At 37.0% G+C, this 10,905-nt stretch overlaps 1 long non-coding RNA gene across 1 annotated transcript; it reads left to right on the top strand.

The window, feature by feature from the left end:
- The first annotated feature begins 1,092 nt into the window (after positions 1–1,092).
- LOC139934055 (uncharacterized) lies at positions 1,093–10,205 on the top strand. The gene is made up of 6 exons (XR_011785690.1): positions 1,093–2,926; positions 3,451–3,624; positions 4,172–4,335; positions 4,870–5,000; positions 5,463–5,553; positions 6,154–10,205. It is a non-coding gene; the product is annotated as an uncharacterized lncRNA (long non-coding RNA).
- The last annotated feature ends 700 nt before the right edge of the window (positions 10,206–10,905 follow it).

Genomic DNA, 10,905 nt, shown 5'->3' with positions numbered 1-10,905 from the left:
ACTAACAAGCGTTTCTTTCACAGCACTAACAAGCGTTTCTTTCACAGCGACTAACAATCGTTTTTGTTCACATTGACCAGTCTAGGCCTAGAGTATTGAAAAAATGTGCATTTTGAAATAATGTAAAGGACTAATGCTCTCTTTCAGCACGATCATTGGCTATTGGTAAAGTATAAAAGATATGACTGGTGTAAGTCTTAGTCTTGATTCTAAGATATTCAATCTTGAAGCAAGATTAAGAGCTACCCAGTCATCAGTAAAGCCACAACTTGAGAAGACTCTACCTTTGATGTCCCTGATGAGTGACTGGATGTGAGGTCAGGTGTTTGCAGCAGAGGTTAAGTATTTCCGGGTCTAACCAGCGTTTCTTTCACAGCACTAACAAGCGTTTCTTTCACAGCGACTAACAATCGTTTTTGTTCACATTGACCAGTCTAGGCCTAGAGTATTGAAAAATGTGCATTTTGAAATAATGTAAAGGACTAATGCTCTCTTTCAGCACGATCATTGGCTATTGGTAAAGTATAAAAGATATGACTGGTGTAAGTCTTAGTCTTGATTCTAAGATATTCAATCTTGAAGCAAGATTAAGAGCTACCCAGTCATCAGTAAAGCCACAACTTGAGAAGACTCTACCTTTGATGTCCCTGATGAGTGACTGGATGTGAGGTCAGGTGTTTGCAGCAGAGGTTAAGTATTTCCGGGTCTAACCAGCATTTCTTTCGCAGCGACTAACAAGCATTTTTTTCACAGCGACTTACAAGCGTTTCTTTTACAGCGACTAACAAGCTTTTTTTTCACAGCGAGTAACAAGCGTTTCTTTCACAGCGACTAACAAGCGTTTCTTTCACAGCACTAACAAGCGTTTCTTTCACAGCACTAACAAGCGTTTCTTTCACAGCGAGTAACAATATTCTTTCACAGCGACTAACAAGCGTTTCTATTACAGCGAGTAACAAGCGTTTCTTTCACAGCGACTAACAAGCGTTTCTTTCACAGCGACTAACAAGCGTTTCTTTCACAGCACTAACGAGCGTTTCTTTCCACAGCGACTAACGAGCGTTTCTTTCACAGCGAGTAACAAACGTTTCTTTCACAGCGACTAACAAGCGTTTCTATTACAGCGAGTAACAAGCGTTTCTTTCACAGCGAGTAACAAGCGTTTCTTTCACAGCGACTAACAAGCGTTTCTTTCACAGCGACTAACGAGCGTTTCTTTCACAGCACTAACGAGCGTTTCTTTCACAGCACTAACGAGCGTTTCTTTCACAGCGACTAACGAGCGTTTCTTTCACAGCGACTAACGAGCGTTTCTTTCACAGCGACTAACGAGCGTTTCCTTCACAGCACTAACAAGCGTTTCTTTCACAGCGAGTAACGAGCGTTTCTTTCACAGCACTAACAAGCGTTTCTTTCACAGCACTAACAAGCGTTTCTTTCACAGCGACTAACAAGCGTTTCTTTCACAGCAAGTAACAAGCGTTTCTTTCACAGCACTAACAAGCGTTTCTTTCACAGCGAATAACAAGCGTTTCTTTCACAGCCAGTAACAAGCGTTTCTTTCACAGCGACTAACAAGCGTTTCTTTCACAGCAGTAACAAGCGTTTCTTTCACAGCGACTAATAAGCGTTTCTTCCACAGCGACTAATGGGCGTTTCTTCCACAGCGACTAATGGGCGTTTCTTTCCACAGCGACTAATGGGCGTTTCTTTCGCAGGGACTTATGAGTGTTTCTTTCGCAGTGACTAGCGAGCGTTTCTTTCACAGCGACTTACTAGCATTTCCTTCACAGCGACTAACAAGCGTTTCCTTCAAAGCGACTAACAAGCGTTTCCTTCACAGCAACTAACGAGGTTTTCCTTCACAGCGACTAACTAGCGTTTCTTTTGCAGCGACTAACAAGTGTTTTTTGGACACAGGGACTACAAGCGTTTTTTTCACAGCGACTAACAAGCATTTCTTTCACAGCGACTAACGATCGTTTCTTTCACAGCTACTAACGATCGTTTCATTCACAGCTACTAACTAGCGTTTCGTTGACAGTAACTAACAAGCGTTTTTTTCACAGTGACTGACGAGCGTTTCTTTTTCACGACGACTACCAAGCATTTCTTTCACAACAACTAATAAGCGTTTCTTTCACAGCGACTAACGAGGGTTTTTTGTTTAGCGATGTTTTTTCCACAGTTTCTGGTGGGCAAATGAGTGCCAACGATGGAAGTCTCTTCAAAGTATCAGAATGGCAGCCAGAGGTTAGCTGGATCAAAGCATCAAAGGTTAAGTATCTGAGTTTAGGCGATGCATACCACCATCGACTGTAGTCGTGCAAAAGATTTGATAATGTATCGGTTTATATGTAGATTAAACTTTACTTATGAAGACCTACTACCAAAAAATTGGACCACCCTATAAATAGAAAAGCTACGACAAGAATGTTGGAGAATCATGAACTAATCTAAACCTTAGTTTATTGATAATTTGGAAGGAAAGTGAAACATTCAACAAAACAAAACAAAGAAAACGATGAAGTTTGACTTCTCTTTAGAAGTAAAGGCAGTTGTAACCAGCAGTTTAAATACTAGTACCATTTGATATTCTACAACAGCAAGATGGAAAGACCGACCAACCACCGAGGTAGACCAATCTTAACACCCAGTTAACTTGCTTTCACAAAATTGGCCTGGGATCAATCCAAACAAATTGACATCCTTCTTGAAATAGCGTTAGTCAGCTCTTATTGCAGTTTATAACAAAGATATGTAAAATGCTAACTTCAACTAAATGTTCCCTCAGTTGAGCAGTCTCCTTTGGATTGGTTACTACAACCGGACCTGTTTGGATGAGCATCGTTGGGGGAAACGAGGGAGAGCCGTCTCTTGTGGAGCTGTGACTACAACCCAGACTGAAGTGCGAAACAGTCGGCAGGTAAGTTTAAAAAACAAAAATCCTACAACTTTTTTTTGATTGAGAAGTATCATTCAACACATTTTGAAAAGCAGTAATTGTTTCAGAATTTGCTTTTAAGATTTTAAACCGTCGACTTGAAAGAATACAATCATCACAAAACAAACTGGTGGGAAAACTCAATTACAAAACAAAGTGTTGTGTAGGCATAATCAGAAGCCCAATTTATTAAAGCTGCTTAAGCACAAAAAATAGCTAAGCACAACAGTATCATGCTTATTAGAATAAGGTTACATGCAAAACTACCATGTCACATGTACAGTGTGTGACTGGTATCCAGCTCATTGCTGCTAAGCAGAAGAGTTGTTGACCAATATTTTCTGTTTTAGCAACTCCGCCAAATTAGGTCCTAATTGAAGCACGGAGGAAATCTTTCTTGAACATGAAGGCATTCAGACTAAACTTTTTCTCAGAACAATTGACACTTTCATTAAAAGAGTTTGTAAAAAATAATCTGTCATAAAATATTTAATTTTCTGTCACAGATTGAGACGATTGCCTCTGGTGATAACCTACACCCAATCTTGAGGCTACTATCCATGCTTTTTGGACAGAATGACAGAAAGGACTGTGTCAAGTTAGTGCTTTGAGTTGATTTGATGAAGTGATGTCCAGATGTTGAGGCTAAATGACACTGGACATTGTACCGCCAACTAAAGGTATGTGCCACGGCAAGCCCGATGAATCTCACCTACCAGTTCAATTGTTTCAAGTTCGTCGAGTTGTTCAGGCTGCCCTGTCACCAACTGAGGGAACTATGTCAGGTCTAGCATATTGATAGCTATGTACAGAAACTTGCAAACAAAACTTAGATTTTTAATCTCTCAAACAAATCTATTATAAGGCAAACAAGTGTCTAAGTTATAAAGTAGCCGTCAAAGTATGTTTTAGTATCATTTGTGACTCTGCAACAACAAGCAGTATATATGAGCAGCCAGCCCACAAGAACACAACAACTTAAGAACCAATGAAATTGACCTCACAAAAACATTTTTTGAAGCCAAACAAATTGAAACTCCTAAAATAAAAGGAGTCAACTCTTCTTGCAATTGATTATAATATAATAATAATAAAACCAGCTCTTATATAGCGCAAATCCAGAAAAATGATCAGTGCGCTTTACACATAAACAAAAGCAAATAATATAAAAAATATAAAGATGTACATGCTTGTAGATAAATTTGTGTAAACTAAATTTTCCCTCAGATGAACAGTCTCTGGTGGAGTGTTGACTACCGAGAGTGTTGACTACCGAAATCTGTTTGGATGAGCATCACTGGAGGGTACAGGTAGTGAAGACAACAACTGAACATGATTGGATGAGCATCCATGGATAACGCAGGAGCAAAGAGTCAACAACAGAATGCTTGGTTAGTTTAAACAAATCATTCTTAAACTTTTCTATGAAGAGGAGGTTCATCCCACAACCATCACAAGACGAGTTTATGTTTCAGAATTAGCATTTGACACTTTTAACTCAAAGTTCTCGAAAGATTGCATCCTTGTCATCATTTTAGTTTGCAATTAAACACACCATACAACCAACTGATGGAAAACTTCATTAAAATGGGAGGTAAAGTTGTTTACAAATGTAAACACACACAAAAAGAAAAACACTGACATTGAGTTTGATTTCACAAAGAAAGTCCGAACTTGAGACTAGTCCTTAGTTCAGACGAGTAACTTGTCCATAACTCGAGATAAGACTAGTATGTCTTAACTGTTTGCGAAATCCAACCCTGGGATGCTGCATGTGTAAATCCAACTACTTGAAGAACTGATTGGAGCTGAAGAAGTTCCTTGCACACGATTGCACTCAGACGGAACTATTCCTCAAAAGATATTATTATTGTATTAAAAAAGTTGCTCAAAAATAATCTTTAAATATTGTTTATTTTCTACAGACTGAGAATATGCCTTTTGGAGATTACACAGTACCAATCTTGAGGCTTCAATCAATGCTTTTTGGCTAGAGTTCCACCAACTGAAGGACTGTGTCAAGCCCAGCCAGATGACTCTCACAGTTTTTGTTGAGGTGAGTAGGGATGTTGAGTTTAACCCATTCTTTTTGAATTGTGTGCCACAACCTGAAGGACCTGAAGCACATAGCGATTACTTTGAAATGACAAACATTTTCAGCAAAACAAAGATTATTGAGAATTGCTCAAACCAATCGCTTCAGTAATAAAGACAGCAGTCAGAACACTTAGTATCGTTTAAACAACAAGCCAACCACTGATGTCTGACAATGCAAACAATTTTTACTAAGAATCCATCAAACAAATCTTTTCATAAGTAAAGACATTTGTAACCCAACACCAAAGTACTAATTAGTATTTTTTAAAGATTCTTCAACAAGCATGAATACCAACCAACCACTGAAGAAAAACAGCTTAAATTTATGAGCTTCCTGAAACAAAAGAGGTAGTTCTTCTTGCAATTTATCAGAAAGATATGTAAATACACAATGATTAATTTGTGCCATCTTTTCCCTCAGCTGAGCAATCTCCTGTGGAATGCTAGACCTGTTTGAATAAGCATCGATGGAGGATGGAGGATGGAGGCGCAAAGAGACAACACACTGATTGGTAAGTAAGAAAAAAATCATTCAAAACTTTTTTTTGAAGATCGAGAAGGATCATCCTACATGTGGCAAAGGAGCAACTGTTTCACAATATGCACCTTTGAAGGTTAATGTGAAAGGATACATCCATTTCCATTCTTTAATTTTCAAGAATCACAAGACACAACCAACTGATGAAGTAAAAACACTCGCCAAGAAAAAACAAAATCTGGGATGGTGTGTCATGTTATGTGCATGATAATAAGAACTGATTGGAGCTTGGTGGATTATTGTTTCAGAATTAACACATTTGTTGAGAGGTTTTAAATTGTAGATATAAAAGGATTTACTCCTTGTCACCATTTTAGACTGCAATATTGCACCATACAAACAACTTGTGGACAAATTCATTGAAACAGAAGCTCAAGTTTTTTAGAAGTGACAACGCACACAAAAATGAATAAAAAGTCTTGAATTTAAGTCTAATGACAAGAAGAACTGATTGGAGCTGGAGGGGAATTTTCTTTTGCATGGTAGCATTTATACTATTCCTCAGAACAACTGATTATTGTATTAAAACTTAATTAAAACTAAAACTCTTCTGAAAATTGTTTATTTTCTACAGATTGAGACGATGCCCTCTGAAGATGACGTACACCCATCTTGAGGCTAATCAATGCTACTGTCTGAGGGAGGACGACGTCAAGTCTAGCCTGGTGATTCTCTGCTTAACTCTTAAAGTGACTTCAGGATGTTGAGCGTAACCAACGTCTCTTGGACTGTGTGCCACCAGCAGGAGGACTTCGTCAAGTTTAGCAAGATGAATCTCCGCTACAAGTTGAACTAACTTTGCTACACATGCACGGTAACTAACGCTTTTTGGAAGGTCCCCATGGAAGAAAGACTGTCAAGTCTAGCCATGATATAATGTTCAACTTTTAAATGGAAGTAAAGATGTTGAGCCTAACTAACGCTTATAGGACTGCGTTTCATCAGCTGAACGACGACGTCAAATCTCTCCGCTACGAGTACAACTTGCATAGTGATGTTGACGCTACATTTGTAACTAATACTTTTTGGACGGTCGCCATAGAAGAAAGACTGTCACTGGAACAATCTGGACAATGATGGCGCCATTTATGAATTATAATGAAGAGGAGAGGACCATCTTAGTCCGTTTCTGAACTTACAGCTGTGGCTATGCATGTGGCTGTTGCTATGGCTTCATGTGTTGCTGCTAATGCATGTTGACATGGCGATCAAGCAACATCCACATTCACTATCTGTAACGGCCTTAGATAATTGTTTACTCAATTGGCTTTTCTTTACCCCATCAGACTCCAATCATATTGTACGATGCAGCTCTGTATTCTGGCATCAGTTGATTTGATTAAAATTGGCATGCACTGCCTCATGCCAAGCAGTGTTTGTTTATCGTGGAAAACAAAACTCATTAAATTCAAGTACGATACTCATTGGATTTTGATGGTCAGTGTAATAATATGTGTGCATTTATGAAGTGTGTTTATGGTACAAAATTAAAATGTGAGTTACCACTTTGCTTAGAAATGTTTGAAATCATGGCAAGAAAAGCTCAGGATTAGTCATTTTATTGTGGAACAAACTTAAGTCAAATAATTCATTTTTATGAAGGTAGAAAACCTGATGGCAAAATTGTGTTGTTAATTTTCAACTATCTAAGTTTTTAAGAAATAAATTCCATTTTGTAAGATTGAATCAAAGTTATTCACAACTAAATAATTATCATATTCAAAGAAGTGTGGGAAAAGTGTACTTGAGCACAAAATAGACAAATGCATGTTTTATTGAAATGGGCGTATTAGTGAAATGCGCGTAGAGCGGGGCCCAATTTTCATAGAGCTGCTTAAATAGAAAATATTGCTTAGCATAATTTTGTTGGCCACTTTTTGTGCTTACGCATGCAGCTCTATGAAATTTGGCCTCGACTCTGTTGCGATGTCAACACAAAACACAGCAATGATCACATCACCAGGGCTCGGTTTCACAAAGAGCTTAAGATAATAAGTTCAGTCTGAGTTACTTGGCAACGTGTGATGCCATAGTATACAAATCACCATGGTGATATTGACAACTTGTCTGTAGGTGAATCGTAGTGTTTTTGTGAAACCGAATTCTGTACTCCTCACCCTAACACTGCACTAACAACACTTTAACTTTAACCAATAGCACTAATACCATAACAAATATCACTCACAATTTAATATTTAACTATTGCGCACCTCACCCTCACAGCACCAACCACTATGCAGCTCGCGATTTGAATCAAATAGTAAAGCGTCATTTTATAAAAACATGCATTTTGTCTATGCGCGCTCAAGTACAACTTTGTGGTTGGGCGGAAGATGAATAAATACTATCATTTATTTGTAGGACTTATTCATCTTTAATTTACTTGAATATGATAAAGCCTGTAAGTTTAGGCATACGTAAATAAGCAAAGAAGTTTGCATTCTGTGTATTTATTTAGTTTTTTATTATTGCAAATTTGTGTAATACGGTGTGATGTACAATGTACATGTCAATTATTTTGTTTAATTATGTGAGAAGCCAAGGTGCAAAAAAAGACCAACAGTACATGCAAACTATTGTGTTTGGTGTTAATTATTGTAATTAATATATTATGTGGTTTATTTTGGGGTTTACTTGAGAAATACATGTATCAAGCATGACCGATAATAAAACGATGATAAAGTGACATGGGAATAATTTGGTGTAACAAAAAAATTGAAATAATTTCTTTTATAATTTAATTGATTTTAAAGACATACATAATTATAACATTAGAGCCACAAGAGGTACACACTTACAAAATCTAAATGTAAACCTATTTTAAAATTGTGTGTTTACTTTTTGTTAAGAGTTATAGTGAAGTATGTCACCATGTGGCATGTGTGCATTAGCCATCACTAATGATGCTGTTACTTATTCAATGAAAAGGTACCAGACTATATTTTTGTCTTGTAATCTTGGCTTGGTTTAGTGCCCGTTATTTGGTAATGGCTACGGCTAGACTCAACTATAGTCACTGAAGCCAACAGCCACAGTCGTAGCATTAGTCGCTTGATTAAGACTCGGCGTCATATTGATTGAATAGAAGACTAGAACAAAATGGCCGCTCTGTTTGGATAAAGATCAGGGCCCAATTTCATAAAGCATGTAAGCACAAAAACTTGCTAAGCACGTCAGCAAAGTATTGCTTGACAGAGATGGGTTACCAATCACAACTTCATCGAGTTTACAGTGTTGTGACTGGTGCCCCACTCGGATTTTGCTTAGCAAAAAAATTTTCAAGCACTTCTGCTTAACAGCTTTATGAAATTGGGCCATCAACAAGTTAGATGCAATAACAATGGCGAATCTCAATCTGATTTTAACTTGTTAAATACATGTAATGTTTGTTTTAAAGTTTTGCTGCATGATGGAGCAATTTCATCCGCAAACTTGCATTATAGTATCACCCCGACATGCTTGTGCAAACTGTATGCTATACATGCAGTTAGCAAAATGGTGATTTATGACTAGCTGTACATTACTGTTACATTTTGTGAAGTATTTTGCAATAAGATGTTTAGCAAAATTTTGTTCGTGCTTACTAGCTGCATTTTGCAATAAGATGGTTAGCAACATTTTGTTTGTGCTTACTAGCTGCATGTTGTGCCTGTAATAAGCAGTTCTAGGAAATTTGAAATTGTAATAATTTTTAGGAACTGTGAATAGTAACATACAGAGCAAGAAGGTACACATCTAGAAAGCAAAACACTTGATAAAAAGCTTAAAGGCAGTGGACACTATTGGTAATTACTCACAATAATTATTAGCATAAAACCTTTCTTGGTGACGAGTAATAGGGAGAGGTTGATGGTATAAAACATTGTGAGAAACGGCACCCTCTAAAGTGCCATAGTTTTCGAGAAAGAAGTAATTTTCCACGAATTTGATTTCGAGACCTCAGATTTAGAACTTAAGGTCTCGAAATCAACCATCTAAACGCACACATCTTCATGTGACACAGGTGTTTTTTTCTTTCATTCATATCTCGCAAGTTCGATGACCGATTGAGCTCAAATTTTCACAGGTTCGTTATTTTATGCATATCTTGAGATACATTAACTGTGAAGGCTAGTCTTTGACAATAGTGTCCAATAGTTACCAATAGTGTCCACTGCCTTTAAGTTCCTAAAACAAATTGCTAAAGTTTGCATTATATGTATTTATTATTTTATTTAGCCTGCTGAAAAAAATTAAATATGGTCAACTTTGTCAAGACCTTTGTAAACTAAATATTTGGGTGTACATGCCATTTTGTCTTCTCTGAGCCTCACTTTGATTACACTGGGCAATACAAAATGGCTGCCAGTGTTCATCTCTAAATTTGTTGGTTTCTATATGTAGCCTAGCCAGTAAGAGCAATTAGTTTCTTATTAATTCTCGAAAGCCCGAATTAAAATATGTTTATGTATTTCATATCAAATACTGTGAACTACCTAACTAGTAGCCGGACAACTTTTGGATTAATTAATTATTTAATAAATGTGTTTGTTTTTAATTGTCTTTCGTCGGTCACTTTAAATCTTTCATAACCTTGAATTTATCATCTGGTGGGAGCTTAATGACCGAGGACAACTGTGATTTGATTCCCCCTTTTTTAAGTTCATGCCATCAGTTAATGCCGTTTATATTGTGTTTGTTTTTTGCCCTTTGTATGTGTATGATGGTAAATAAATAATAATATTGAATAAAGAAGTTCTTTGTTGTGATGTTATAAAATTACAAATCGCAGTTTTCTGATCCTCAACCAAACTCAATTTGTGTTTTTAGAATTGGGTAAAGAACGGGCCTTACCGTAAGCGGATAGCATACTGGTATTCAATATGTAAAACTGTCTACGTCACCAGCGGAGACTTATATAAAACTGTCTACGTCACCAGCGGAGACTTATATAAATTACGCACAAAAAAATGTTTTAAAGGCACTGGACACTATTGGTAATTACTCGAGTTAATTGTTGGCATAAAAACTTTCTGGTGTCGAGGAATGGAGAGCTGTTGAAAGTACAAAAACATTGTAAGAAACGGCTCCCTTTAAAGTAACATAGTTTTTGAGAAATAGGTAATTTCTCAATCAAATATTAAAAGATTTCAGGCCTTTAAGTCATCTGAAAGCACACAAGTTTTGTCCCCCAAAAAGGTGTTTTTTCTTCCATTAATCTCTTGCAACTTCGATGAACAATAATTGAGCCCATATAATATTGATATTTGACAATTACAAAAGGTGTCCAGTCCCAAATTTCCAGTCGGATCAATACCAAATATTGAGGCATGTCTCCACATAAAAT

This window comes from Asterias amurensis, chromosome 2 (genome assembly GCF_032118995.1).
Source record: "Asterias amurensis chromosome 2, ASM3211899v1".
NCBI classification, from domain to species: domain Eukaryota; kingdom Metazoa; phylum Echinodermata; class Asteroidea; order Forcipulatida; family Asteriidae; genus Asterias; species Asterias amurensis.
Note: the sequence above shows the minus strand (reverse complement) of the source record. Positions and strands in the feature narration are given on the sequence as shown.